Genomic DNA, 14,297 nt, shown 5'->3' with positions numbered 1-14,297 from the left:
AAACTAATCTGTGGGCTATAGCGTACTGAATTTTCATCAAATCTAGTTGCACCACTTTGCATTCCTACCGACAGATTATGAGGGCTCTTTTAAGTCTTGTTTTGCACTGTTTACTGATGTATTTCCTCTTGTTATGTAATGAAAAATATTTAAGAAACTGTGTTTCTTTTTTTAAGGTTTATTTTTTTTAAAAGATTTTATTTATTTATTTGACAGACAGAGATCACAAGTAGGCAGAGAGGCAGGCAGAGAGAGAGGGGGAAGCAGGTTCCCTGCGGAGCAGAGAGCCCGATGCGGCGCTCCATCCCAGGACCCTGGGATCATGACCTGAGCCGAAGGCAGAGGCTTTAACCCACTGAGCCACTCAGGCGCCCCAAGATTTATTTTTCTGAGAGGAAGCATAAGCAGGGCAGTGAGGGGGTGAGTAGTGAGGGGAGGGGCCAATGGATAGGGAGAGAGAGAATCTCAAGCAGACTCCACACCCAGCACAGAGCTCTACACAGGGCTCAGTTTCACCACGCTGATATCATGACCTGACTGAAACCAAGAGTAGGTCACTCAACCAACTGAACCACCCAGGTGCCCCCTAGAAATCGTGTTTTTTTAATTGCCTTAGTTTTCAGGACACTCATAGTTGGATTTTATGATCTATCCTAGCAACCATAATTAACTCAGGATTTTTGATAAAACTATATGTATCATGGCTCTTAATCTCTCATCTTTGTTTTAATTATTTAATAGTTAAATCACTTGGAAGTTGTATGAACATCACTAATGAATATTCATAATGTCAAATCGACAGGAGGAAGCATGAAATTTGCAGGACTAAATATTGAGTTAAACAATAAACAAACTTCCTTGACTAGATCTTTTTTACAGAGGGCAACAAATTTTAAGAGTAATATTTTGCATCTGGCTACCTGAATTGAAAGGTATACTTTGATCTGTACGATTTACACAAAAATCACAGCTTAAAAAATTATTTCGAATATTTATATGTATGTAATCTTTTTTCCAAAATCACTTTTTCATTACTAGAGTATAACGATAGCCAATAGTGCTTTTAAACTGGAAGTCTCCTTGCTTACTTTGCAAGATGATGTATAAATATTGCCTCATCCATCACCAGAATGACTTGTCTCCTGGATGAAAACCTGAGGGTGATGTGTAACTGTAATAAATTTGGACAGTAAGGGAAGGGTTCCATTTCCAATTAAAACCACAGCCAGGAAGTTTCCATTTATACTGACAATACAGGTACACTATTAGTACATATTTTATACATTTGCTTCTTTTTTGGGGGCAAATTGGCATTGTTTTAGGAGGAGTAACAGTAAAGGAGTAGCTTTACATTTATTTATGCCCTCCCAAGAAAGAGTCCATTGCCCCTTCTAGACAGGAAGTATAGGATCCCTGGGTCTTAGACATTTAGAACCAAGCATTCAGAAGATGAGTTGTCTACCTTGGGAGAGCGCATACCTTTAGGGATATTTTATTGGATTCAAACAGTCTCCATTCAAGTTCCAACTTAATCAAGTTATTTCATTTTTTTGTTTGTTTTTGTTTTGAGGGACAGTAAGATAATGATGTACTTAGCACAATGCCTGGCACATAGGAGATGCCCAACAAATATTAACCGTCTTTGTCATTGTGATGCTCATTTCTATTGATAAAAAGTTAAAAGCATTCTGATTCTCATTTTCTAGTTTGAAGGGATCTTCTGAATGCTTTCCCTTTAGTTCCCCTTTCTGTGAACTGTCTGGCCTTTCCTGATGTTACAAATAGCATCTAATAACTAACTGCTTATGAGGTTCTGGCTCCAAGCCAGGTATTTAAAATCCAAATAATTTCACAACTGTGGTTTTAAAATAAATGATATGTATTCTAAATAACACAGTATTAAAATAATCATTCATGGTTGCAATGGCATTTGCATTTGAGATTGTAATGGATCACTGTTTTAACAAATGCCCTAGACATGTCTAATGACAGCATAATGACTGTCTAAAAACAAAAGAAAATGTTAACAAAATAAATAACTATGTGAATATAAATTAAATTAAACTCATTTTATTTAATTGATTTTTTTTTTTTTAGAGAGAGAGTGTGTGTGCATGAGCAGGGGGGAAGGGCAGTGGGAGAGGAAGAGAAAGAATCTTAAGGAAGTTCCACACGCAGTACAGAGCCTGACATGGGGCTTGAGCTCATGACCCTGAGATCATGACCTGAGCTGAAACCAAAAGTCAGATGCCCTACTGACTGAGCCACTCAGGTGGCCCTAAAAGCTCATTTTATTAATCAGCTATTGGAATGGCACAATGCATTGGCTGTCATGGATGCTTTGAAATAAAAGAGAGAAATTCACTATGGGAAATGGAAATGCTGGATCCCAAATCAATTTTCTTGGTTACTGTATTATCCACATTATCCCCTTCCTCAAACACATCTAGTGGATTTCCATCTCCACCACAGTCCTGATCAGCAAATGAAACATGGTTCATTGCAGCATTATTTACAGTAGGTAAGATATGGAAGCAACCCAAATATCTAACACTGGGTAGATAAAGAAAACGTGAGGTATATAATGGAACATTATTCGGCCCTAAAAAAGAATGAAATCTTGTGATTTGTGACAGCCTGGACGGACCTTGGGGACCTTATACCAACAAAATAAGTCAAACAGAGAAAGTGCCATATCGTGTTTCTTACATGCAGAATCCAAAAGAGAAAAAGAAAAGAAAAGAAAAAACATTTGTAGATACAAAGAGCAAATTGGTGGTTGCCAGAGGCTGGGAATGGGGGGAGGGTGAAATAGATGGAAGTTGTCAAAGGGTACAGACTTCCTGTTATATATAAATAAGTCATGAGGATGTAATGTACAGTATGGCAACTATAATTAATAATACTGTATTGCATATATGAAAGTTGCTAAGAGAGTAGATCTTAAAAGTTCTCACCACAAGAAAAGTTCTGTAATTCTGTATGGTGACAGATGTTAACTAGAGTTATTGTGGTGATCCTTTTGCAGTATATATAAATAGCGACTTATTATATTATATACCTGAAATAACATAATGTTGTTTGTCAATTATACCTCTACTAGAAAATAACATGGTTAAGTGAAACCTAGATCCATAATTCTTCCTTGCTCCCAATATTTTAGTACATATGGTATTTGGATACAGTGTGTTCAATTAGGGCAACTAACAAATTATATTATCAAGACTATAGACTGTGAATTAAGAAGAGGTCCTGTTTCCAAGAAATGCATCCTTGCACCATGGCTTAGAAAGGAGAAAATAGGTCAGATCTCGGCCCCATCTACTAGTTAGCATAGTTTCTTTGTGATGGGCACAATCTTCCCAACTGTGTTTGCTGGTTTTGTGCAATATGCAGATTTCACAGTTATAATTTGATCTTGTTCTGGACTCACACTACATTTGGAATGAACAACACACTTTGGGGAAAAAGCTGTTGCAAGCCATAGGGAAACTTTATTTTATGGTATTGGATGACAAAACTAACAAATGTTAGTAATTTAACCAATTTATCAAGCACTTATTGAGCACCTAGTATGTGCCCGGTACTGAGCTAGCGTTGTAAAGATGAGCAAGACAGACACATTTCCCTACCTTGGAGAGCTCATGATCAAAGGGAGGGAGAAATACATGAAACAAGTATACCAATAATTACTACTATAATAGATATTTCAAAGAAGAAGTTAAAGTCCCTATGAGAGTATGTAATCATAACACTGGTGGTGATAGGGCAGTAAAAATGGTTCTTTTTGAAGAAAGTCTGGATGTTGTCAAATGCAAGATTTGCTCAATGATTTTATAAGTTTGACATATATTCTTAGAGCTAGTCAACATAGAACTTTATTATTGAAACTCCTATAGTAAAACAACTTTGTCGTCACAAGACTAGAAATCTAACTCCAACCTTATTTCCTCATATTTTTAATACAATTTAAAGGCAAGAGTGTTTTTAGACTTGCAACTGCCATGTTGTAGTAGGTAGTTATCTTTAGCAATTAATTTAGCCCTTTGTTTTGTAATTATTGTTTACTTGACTGCCTTCCACACTAGACTGGAAACTCCTTAAAGAATAGGGACAGAGCCTCATTCTCTTTTATATCTCGAGCAATTAGTTTAGTGCCTGATACATAGTGGGCCCCTATATATATAACCATGGAATAAAGTGTCCTTCTAACATTCTGCTTTCCTAAATCTCTGCTTTGTCCTTTTTTTTTTTTAAAAGATTTTATTTATTTATTTGACAGACAGAGAGAGAGATCACAAGTAGGCAGAGAGGCAGGCAGAGAGGGAGGAGGAAGCAGGCTCCCGCGGAGCAGAGAGCCCGATGCGGGGCTCGATCCCAGGACCCTGAGATCATGACCTGAGCCGAAGGCAGAGGCTTAACCCACTTAGCCAAACACAGGCGCCCCTGCTCTGTCCATTTTTATATTTTATTTTATTTTTTTATTGTCCTTCAATAATCTCTTCTTCCCTTGCTGTCTTTTACAAATCTGGCAGGAGATGACCCTTGGGAATATTTGGTGGGTGTCTTTAGTATTTTAAATAGTGGTGTTCCTTCTAGTTCATTCAATACCACCAGAACCCTGTTGTGGGCAAAATGAGAGCTAATGAGGACAAGCTAGTCTCTGCCTTGAAGAAGCTTTATAAAGTAAACAGTTATTTACAAAGGAGAAGAAAATAAATGCTCTGCAAGAGCTGCATGTCAAGAGCTGTGGGAACACAGAGGGATGCAATTCCTTGCAAATTCAGAGGGCTCAGTGGTAGCTTCATAGAGGAGATGGCCTTTGAGCTGAGCTTTGAAGGAAGAGTAAACTGCTCTGAGAAGGAAGAAGAAAGAGAAGGGCATTACAGCTTAAGGAGACAAGCAAAGCCTTGTCTTTAGCTTTCTCTTAAAAATAATTTCCTTTTGTGGCTCTATCTCCACAGTAATAAATGTTATGACTGTGTCACCCATGAATTAATCTAAATCCTGCTCAGCTGTCCTTATGTTTCTCACTACATAATACTGTAACATCATTTCTTACACTTAGCATATTCTCCCACTCTCTAAGATATCAATCATTAAACACAATTATGTAGGTGAAGGCACTTTGTAAAATACAAAGTACTATACAAAACAGGGAAACGTGCCATCCAAGGCGCTGCAATTCTTATAACGTATTTGCAAGCTCAGTGATCACAAATCATAGGTCCTTAACATAATGCAGAGATTCAATTCAATAAATACTTATTGAAGCCTAACCAAGTAATTTTGGACAAGTTACCTATTTAAACTGATTTCAGAGTTCCTGGTTCTTTTGCATGGTTTTTATGAAGGTTGACTGAAATAATTAACTTTGATACCTGTAAAACATCATGTAAGAAAAGTCACTCTTAATACATACCAGACCCTTGGTTTGGCTCAAGGCCTTTGCCTACCAAAATCTTTGCTGGAGAGATGAGACTTACATAACTGAGCTATATAAAACATAACAATAGATGATTACATATCAAAGGCATGGGTACTGTCATTAAGTATCTTGGGTTTGTGTCCTTGTTCGGAGGTGAGAATAGTAAAAGGTCAAAATGAACATAGAATTCAAATACAAGCAACTTAACCTAGTTTATGTCCATATGCTCTGATACACAGAGGGTCTTCCACAATCCTAGCCCAAATCTCAGCGTTCCTTCTTCTCCCAAAATATTCATTTAGGACTGTATGACATTTTCACTGGCACACTGGGCTATTGGTTTACCATTGTTTTCCAGTTAGAAACATTTATAAAACTGCTTGAATGCCTTTTTAAAATTTGCTTCGCAATGCTCCAGAACAAATCTTCATAACTTCTTGAGCCTGCCTACAGCCATCCTTAAAGTGCCATGAATTTATGTATGATCGCCAAGAACTTTATTCTGAAGGAATCTATCCAGAAACGGCAGAACATCAATGTTACATTTTTCCCAGTTTAATATTATTACATATAATTCGTTATTATCAGTGTTAAATTTCTAAAGTGTCTGATGTTCAAGTCCCAGGTTTATTATACCAAAAGTTCATATTTGTATGAGAAATAACTTAAAAATGGTCTCATGCATCTTGAGTAATGTTAATCCTCAAATACAGATAGAAAAGCCCCATTTTATAAAATTTGAAAAGGTTAATGACTTGGTGTAAGTCACAATAACTAATACATAATAGATATTGAATTATGACATATTTGTAAAATTAAAGTAATTAATTTTTATTGAGTATACTTTACCGGGCACTGTGTAAGTATGTAATATGTGTAAACTTAATCTTTGAATGAAAGCTTGAGTAGATTTAAGAAGGATGTAAATACATTGCCCTTGAGTTTTCAGTTTTTCAAAGCCATACTTTCTTCTTATTTATTTATTTATTTATTTATTTGACAGAGAGAGAGAGACAGTGAGGGAGGGAATACAAGCAGGGGAGTGGAAGAGGGAGCAACAGGTTCCCCACTGAGCAGGGAGCCCAACACGGGGCTTGATCCCAGGACCCTGGGATCATGACTGGAGCCAAAGGCAGCCGCTTAACCTTAACTGACTGAGCCACCCAGGCACCCCCATACTTTTTTCTTCTAATGGAGATGTCTTTTGTTAGTTAATAAGCACTTGGCAAAAGAACTTTGCAGTCATTATTGATGCTCTCCATAGGTTGGGTTGTTATAAAGCCTATGAAAGGCTTTCACAGAAATAATGCTCGAACAGATTCCTCTGGACTCCATAGAATCAGAGGCATTGGGCTATTGACAAATTGATACCAGAAAAGAACTTTGAGATCTCTGGAGAAAAGGTAGTCTGCAATTTCACAGTATAAATAATGGGAGCTTTACTGTGAAAATAGAAGATTATTCATATAGTTGTAGTCTAAAATGAAGAAGGCAGTTCTCAAATGTTGCTTCTGCTGGCTTTTCTTTCCTTCTTTTCTTGAATGGAAGTCTGCAATTATCATAGGAAATCATGGGTAAAGTTCTCATTTCCATTTTAGAATCATGTCAAGGGAAAAAAAGTGACCTTAATACTAGATTCTAATATAAATGATTTCAGGAAGCTCTAAATTCATGGATATAATGAAGTAGTTACTAATATATAAAATAAGACTCTATGTTCAGGAGATATGCAAATCGTATTCCTTGTTAATATTCTGGACAACTTAAAATGTTTCTCTCTCTGTGCTTTAACTTGACCATGTGCTTCTACCTTCACCTGCTCATGAGCAGCTCTGCTCCCTTGAGGAAAAATAGAAGTGGAACAACATTGAGGTGACATTTGTCAAGGTCAACGAAATAAACCCAGTAGTAAATCTATTTTAAAATTGTTCTTTTTGATTTGCATCCTGGGTGAACATAAGAGCAAGCACATAGTATAATTATTTCCATATCTATAGCAATATCTGTGACCTCTGTACCATTTATCATAGAAACAACCAGCAACAAAATCTATAGAAACATCTTAAATATCTAAAAAATCGATCAAATTAACCAACTTTAAATATGCATCATGTTTTGCCAGTCTAAAATTTGCCAAAACATTGTGAAGTTCTCCATATATGCAGATTGACCTTTTTCCTCCCTCATTTATTGGTATAGCAAAAATAAAACTAGCTATTTCAGAGAGGTTAATCTAGACATATATTCTTTGATTCAGTAGTTTATGTGTCAAACTCTGTTTTCTTGAGTGGGTGGATCTTATAGAGTATTTTACAGCTTTTTTAATTGAATTATAATTAATATACAGTGTTATATTAGTTTCAGGTATACAGTATGATTCAACAATTTTATATATTTCTCAGTACTCATCAAGATAAGTATGCTCTTAATCCCCCTTTATCTATTTCACCCATCCCCCCACTCATTCCCCTCTGGCAATCAGTTTGTCCTCTGTATTTGAGTCTGGCTTTTGTTTGTTATTTTTCCTTTGTTCATCTGTTTCTTAAATTCCATATAGGTGTGAAATCATATGGTATCTGTCTTGGTCTGATTCATCTCAATTAGCATTATACCCTCCAGGTTCATCCATGTCATTGCAAATGGCAAGATTTCATTCTTTTTTGTGGCTGAGTAATATTCCAGTATATATATATTTATATATGTGTATATAAATATATATATATGTATACACACACACATATATAGTATTTATATTCCATCATATATAGATATAGATATAGATATATAACATCTTTATTCATAGATCAGTGGATGTCCTGGTTGCTTCCATAGCTTGGCTATTGTAAATAATGGTGCAGTAAACATAGGAGAGCATATATCTTTATTTATTAGTTTTTCACCGTTTTTTTTGTTTTGTTTTGTTTTTTGTTTGGGGGGGTGGGTAAATACCCAGTGGTAGAATTACTGGATTGTATGATAATTCTATTTTTAATTTTTTTGAGGAACCTCCAAACAGCTTTTCACATTGGCTACACTAATTTGCATTCCCACCAACAATGCATGAGGGTTCCTTTTTCTCCACATCCTCACTAACACTTGTTATTTTGTGTGTTTTTGATTTTAGCCATTCTGACAGGTGTAAAGTGATATGTCATTTTGGTTTTAATTTGCATTTTCCTGATGATTAGTGATGTTGAGCATCTTTTCATGTGTCTGATGGCCATCTGTATATCTTGTTTGGAAAAATGTCTATTCAGGTCCTCTGCCCATTTTTAATTGGATTTTTGTGTGTGTGTGTGTTGAGTTGTGTAAGTTCTTTAGCTATTTTATATTAACCCCTTATTGGATATATCATTTGTAAATATATTCTCTGATTCAGTAGGCTTTTTGTTTTGTTGATGGTTTCCTTTGCTGTGCAAAAGCTTTTTATTTTGATGTAATCCCACTACTTCAATTTTTCTTTTGTTTCACTTGCCTGAGGAGACATACCTAGAAAAATGTTTCTGTGGACAATGTCAAAGAAACCACTACCTGTTTTCTTCTAGGATGTTATTGGTTTCAGGCCTCACATTTAGGTCTTTAGTGCATTATCAGTTTATTTTTGTGTATATAAGAAAGTATGTTTGTTGCATTCTTTTGCATATAGCTGTCCAGTTTTCCCAGTCACATTTGACACTGTCTTTTTTCCATTGTATACTCTTGCTTCCTTTTTCGTAGATTAATTGACTATATAAGTGTGGGTTTATTTCTGGATTATCTGTTCTGTTCCATTGACCTATGTGTCTGTTTTTGTGCCATTACCTTAGTGTTGTGATTACTACAGATTCGTAGTGTATGTTGAAATCTGGGATTGTGATATCTCTAGCTTTGTTCTTTCCCAATATTGCTTTGGCTATCATGGTCTTTTGTGGTAACATATAAATTTTAGGATTATTTGTTCTAGTTCTATGAAAAATGTTGTTGATATGTTGATAGGAATTGCATTAAGTCTGTAGATTGCTTTAGGTAGCATGGGCATTTTAATAATATTTATTCTCCCATTCATGAGTATGGAATATATTTCCATTTGTTTGTGTCAGCTATAGTTTATTTCATCAGTGTTTCATAGTTCTCAGAATACAGTTCTTTTTCACCTTTTTGGTTAAGTTTCTTCCTAAGATTTATTCTTTTTGGTGTAATTGCAAATGGGATTGTTTTCTTAATTTCTTTTTCTGCTTCTTCAGTATTGGTGTATAAAAATGAAACATATTTCTCTGTATTAATTTTGATCTTGCAACTTTACTGACTTCATTTATTGGTTATAGCATTTTGGTGGAGTCTTTTGGGTTTTCTACATAGAGTATCGTGTTATCTGCAAATAGTGAAAGTTTTCTTTCTTTCTAACCAATTTGGATGTCTTTGACTTTTTTTTCTTATCTGATTGCTGTGGTTAGGACTTGCAATACTGTGGTGAATAAAAGTGGTCAGAGTGGAACTGTTACTGATTTTGGAGGAAAAACAGCCACAGATGTTGGCTGTGGGGTTTTCATATATGGTTTTTATTATGTTGAGGTATGTTTCCTCTAAACCTAGTTTGTTGAGAGTTCTTATCATGAATGATGTTACATTGTGTCAGAAGTTGTTTCTGCATCTATTAAGGTGATCATATGGTTTTTATCCATATGATCATATGGTTTTTATCCTTTCTCTTGTTAATGTGATGTAGCACATTGATTGATTTGGAAGTACTGAACCATACTGTATCCCTGGAACAAATCCCATTCAATTGTGGTGAATGGTTTTTTTAATGTATTGTTGGATTTGGCTTGCAAATATTTTGTTTAGGATTATCGCACCTGTGTTCATCAGTGATATTGGTCTTTATTTTTCTTTTATTTCAGTGGCTTTATCTGGTTTTGGTATCAAGGTAATGACTTCATAGAATAAATTTGGAAGCTTTCCCTCCTCTCCTATTTTTTGAATAGTTGGATAAAAATAAGTATTAACTCTTGGGAGAGGGTGGTGGGGAAATGGACATTGGGGAGGGTATGTGCTGTAATGAGTGCTGTGAAATGTGTAAACCTGGCGATTCACAGACCTGTACCCCTGGGGATAAAAATACATTATATGTTTATTAAAATAAAAAAATTAAAAAAAATAAGTATTAACTCTTAAAATGTTAGTACAATGCACCTATGAAGCCACTGGGTCTTTGTTATTTTTTTATTACCAGTTCAATTTCATTGCTAGTGCTCAATCTGTTCTATTTCTTCCTGTTTCAGTTTTGGAAAATTATATGTTTCTAGGCATTTATCCATTTCTTCTAGATTTTCCAATTTGTTGACATGCAATTTTTCATAATATTTTATTATCATTTGTATTTCTGTGGTGTCAGTTGTTATTTTTCCTCCATTTCTGATTTTATTTATTTGAGTTCTCTCCCTCTCTCTCTCTCTCTTTCTCCCCCCCACCCTTTATGAGTGGCTAAAGGTTTATTAATTTTTTTATCTTTTCAAAGAACCAGATTCAGGTTTCATTGTTTTAGTAGTTTCTATTTCATTTATTTCTGCTCTAATCTTTATTATCTTCTTTCTTCTACTAGCTCAGGGCTTTGTTTGTTCTTCTTTTTCTAGCTCCTTTAGGTGTAAGGTTAGAGTGTTCATTTGATTTTTTTTTCTTGCTTCTTGAGAAAGGCCTGTAATGCTATAATCTTTCCTCTTAGAACAGCTTTTGCTGTGTCCCAAAGATTTTTGACCACTGTGTTTTGATTTTCATTTGTCTCCATGTATTTTGGGGGGGGGGTTCTGTTTAATGTCAATGAAGAAACAAAGTGTATAGGTGCTCTGTGCCAGTGGTGATGAGATGCAAAAGAGGGGTGGGGTGGAGAGGAGATGAAATAATACACAGCATTATTCTCAGTGAGCTCTAGCTCTTCATTTTAACACTTGAACCAAGGAGAGAGAGACAACCATTGTTTTTCACTAAGGCTGTAGAAGAATAGAAACCCAACTCAGTTTATCAGCTCATACAGGGCAGGCAGAGAAAGAGGCTATTTTAAACTGATGTAAGAGGCCACTTGTGGTCTGTTGGCAGCCCCCGACCCCAGAGCAGAATGAATGCTGAAGGTGGTCCACAGCTGCAGTCTTGGCTGGTCCCAGCTCCCTAAATCCCTCTTGTTTTCTCAATGATTAGCTTGTCAGTCAAATACAGTTGGCTGAAGTGGACCTGTCAATGAATTATTCCAATGTCTCCTTTGACTTTGTTCACTAGGGTTTGAATTTCTATAGGATCCTTTACATTCTTAACTTCTCTGAAGCCATGCCTTATCCTCCTGACAACATAAGTTCCATAATTGTAGGTGCTGAAATTCTTGCTCTCTCTCAGCATCACCTAGTATAGAATTAACAATTGTGTACAGCTGGAGGCTTCCATTTTAGAAAAAAAATAAATAAGTGGGCTCTCTTTGAGGAGGTCCAGAGTTTAACCTAATCCATAAAACTTCAGTCTCTGCACAACCATGAAAAAATAAATAAAATACAGTGGGGCTCAGTCTTGCCAGCAGGTGGAGCCTCAGCCTCTGTGAGCACTAGCCCTCCATGAATTGTTTTATTTCCCCTTTGATTTCTTGGTTGATCCATTCATTATTTAGTAATATGTTATTTAGTCTTCATGTATATGTATACTTTCCAGATTTTCTGCAGGGCTTCTTGAAACATGGTATGATTATCCTTTTAATAATGGAATCCTATAAGGTGTACATTTCTCTAAGGTCTTGCATGCCTGGAAGAAGGCAAGTTTACAACTGAGTGGGGATCTAATGAATGGAGCAATACTGGTTTTGACAGGACTGGCCCTTGGCCAAGCTACCAGGTAACAACACTTCCATTTGCTTTGTATTCTACGCCTTGTCATTACGACTGTTCTTTCATGAGTTTCACCCTCTTAGTGCCTTAACTGGGAATTGGGAACCTCTAATGGGGGAGGGGTCTTAATAGGAATAGTTTGTGCTGCTACCCCTTCTAGAAATATCTACATTTTTATAGGCTCACACAAAGAAGTGAATGACTTTCTACTAATAAAATTTTAAATGGTGAGCTATCCATTTTAGGTCAAGGAGTACTTTCTACTCTCTCATCTTTCTGATACAATACCCAAGCCACTTTGTAATAGCCTGCTGTATTAGAGTCCAACCAGGGAAGCAGAACTATTAGGAGATATATACTAAGAAAAGTATTACAAAGAATTGGTTTATGTGATTATGGAGGATGGCTAGGCAAGTCAGAAATTAAGGCAAGCTGTCAGAAAGGGTAGGCTTGAACTCTCAGGCATGTTCTGAAGTTGCTCTCCTCTGTAGACACACTTTCTTCTTCTTCAGGAAATCATGGACTGTGCTCTTAGAGTTTTTCTGTTGATTGGATTAGGCCCACCCTGACTATCTAGGATAATCTTCGTTATTTAAAAGCCAACTTATTATGGACTTTTTAATTACATCTATAAAATACCTTCATAGCAACACATAAATTAGTGCTTGAATAACCGGTGGCTGTAGCTTAGTGAGTTGACACTTGAAAAAGACCATCACATCTGCTTTTTAAGAAAATTAAGAAAACTGTTTTCAAAGTGTTTAGCTATTTAGGTTTCTTACATAAAAATATAATTTAAGACCTAAAGGAAGTGAAGTTAAAGGGGTATTAGAGCCTAAAGAAGATAAATAAATCACTTCTCTTTGGGGGGGGGCATGTCTGTGTCATCCTTCAAAATTCAAGTGAGTGACAAATTTCAGTACCCATGCAATATTTCATTTATCTTTATGATCATCTTGTAGATGATGATTTAATTTAGCAGTCTTAATGAATGACAAATCAACTAATTATAAGCAAAAATTATTGTTACTGATGATGCTGATGAAAAAGTAATTACTTAAATGGCAGATAGAGTATCATTAAGGTTAATAACAAGACACAAACTGAACATAATTATTGATGCTGATAATCAAAACCAGTTGGAAATGAATTAATTGGATTTACCATTTGGTATTATTTATGTTTTGTTTTAAAAACAGCGATTATAGGTCATGTTTAGAAAACACATTATGATTTATCAAGTGACCTTTCTGACCCCAAAATAAGATAATAGGCAATTGTTTTTCACATTATAAACTATATCTAGGCTCTCAGTTCCCATTTCTTCTTTACTGGAACTTTTTAATAAGAGTAGGCAATTAATAATGGAGCCATTATTACTTGTTGCACCATACAAATATTGAGGGTCCTAACCCACATTTTAAAAAGGCAAAATTTCATTATGTTGAACTGTAGCCCTTAGTATGTGAATAAAATCAGACTGAGTGGTCTTATTTTGTCAGTTCAAAACCAGATACATTTTTTAGCATGACATTTCTGTATTTTCAAATCAATACCATACTCCGTGCCCTTTTTAATATTTAAAAATATAAATGGCTGAGTTATTGATGTTTGAAAATGCTCAGCAAATATTTAAATTTTTTTTTCTCATTACATACACGTTTAACTACAACACTTCCTAATTTTCTCTATCCGTACTGTACCAGCTCTGAGTTTTGGACTTAGATTCCTTCTATTGCCTAGCAAACATCCCTTTTTCCTCCCCAATGGCCTTTCACAGTCTTCTCAAAATCTTTGGCAGAAAGCACAGAAAAGAGGTTTAAGATTTGGGATTAAGGTTTTTCTTCCCTCATTCCTCTGGCTGCCTCAAAGACACTGGGTTGTTTTGGAGTCTCCGTAGCTTGCATTAGTCTGCTGTTGTGTGCCCCAGCAGGGGCTCAGAGGCTCTCTGTCTGTTCTTTGCCAAGCTTCTGTGGGGCTGTGGGACTGCTGTAGTTCTCAGCATTCGTCACAACACACCTGCTGCA

The 14,297-nt window shown here is 35.8% G+C and overlaps 1 protein-coding gene and 1 pseudogene across 3 annotated transcripts in view; one reads left to right on the top strand and one right to left on the bottom strand.

Annotated features, from left to right (window-relative positions):
* The window catches only part of NTNG1 (netrin G1), a 335,602-nt gene that overhangs the window by 21,545 nt on the left and 299,760 nt on the right, over positions 1-14,297 (top strand). The gene's annotated exons all lie outside the window — the stretch shown is intronic.
* Positions 11,570-11,839, bottom strand: LOC308340711 (LYR motif-containing protein 4-like; annotated as a pseudogene). The gene has a single exon. The product of its transcript is annotated as an LYR motif-containing protein 4-like (transcript).

Source organism: Martes martes, assembly GCF_963455335.1.
Source record: "Martes martes genome assembly, chromosome: 4".
NCBI classification, from domain to species: Eukaryota; Metazoa; Chordata; class Mammalia; order Carnivora; family Mustelidae; genus Martes; species Martes martes.
Note: the sequence above shows the minus strand (reverse complement) of the source record. Positions and strands in the feature narration are given on the sequence as shown.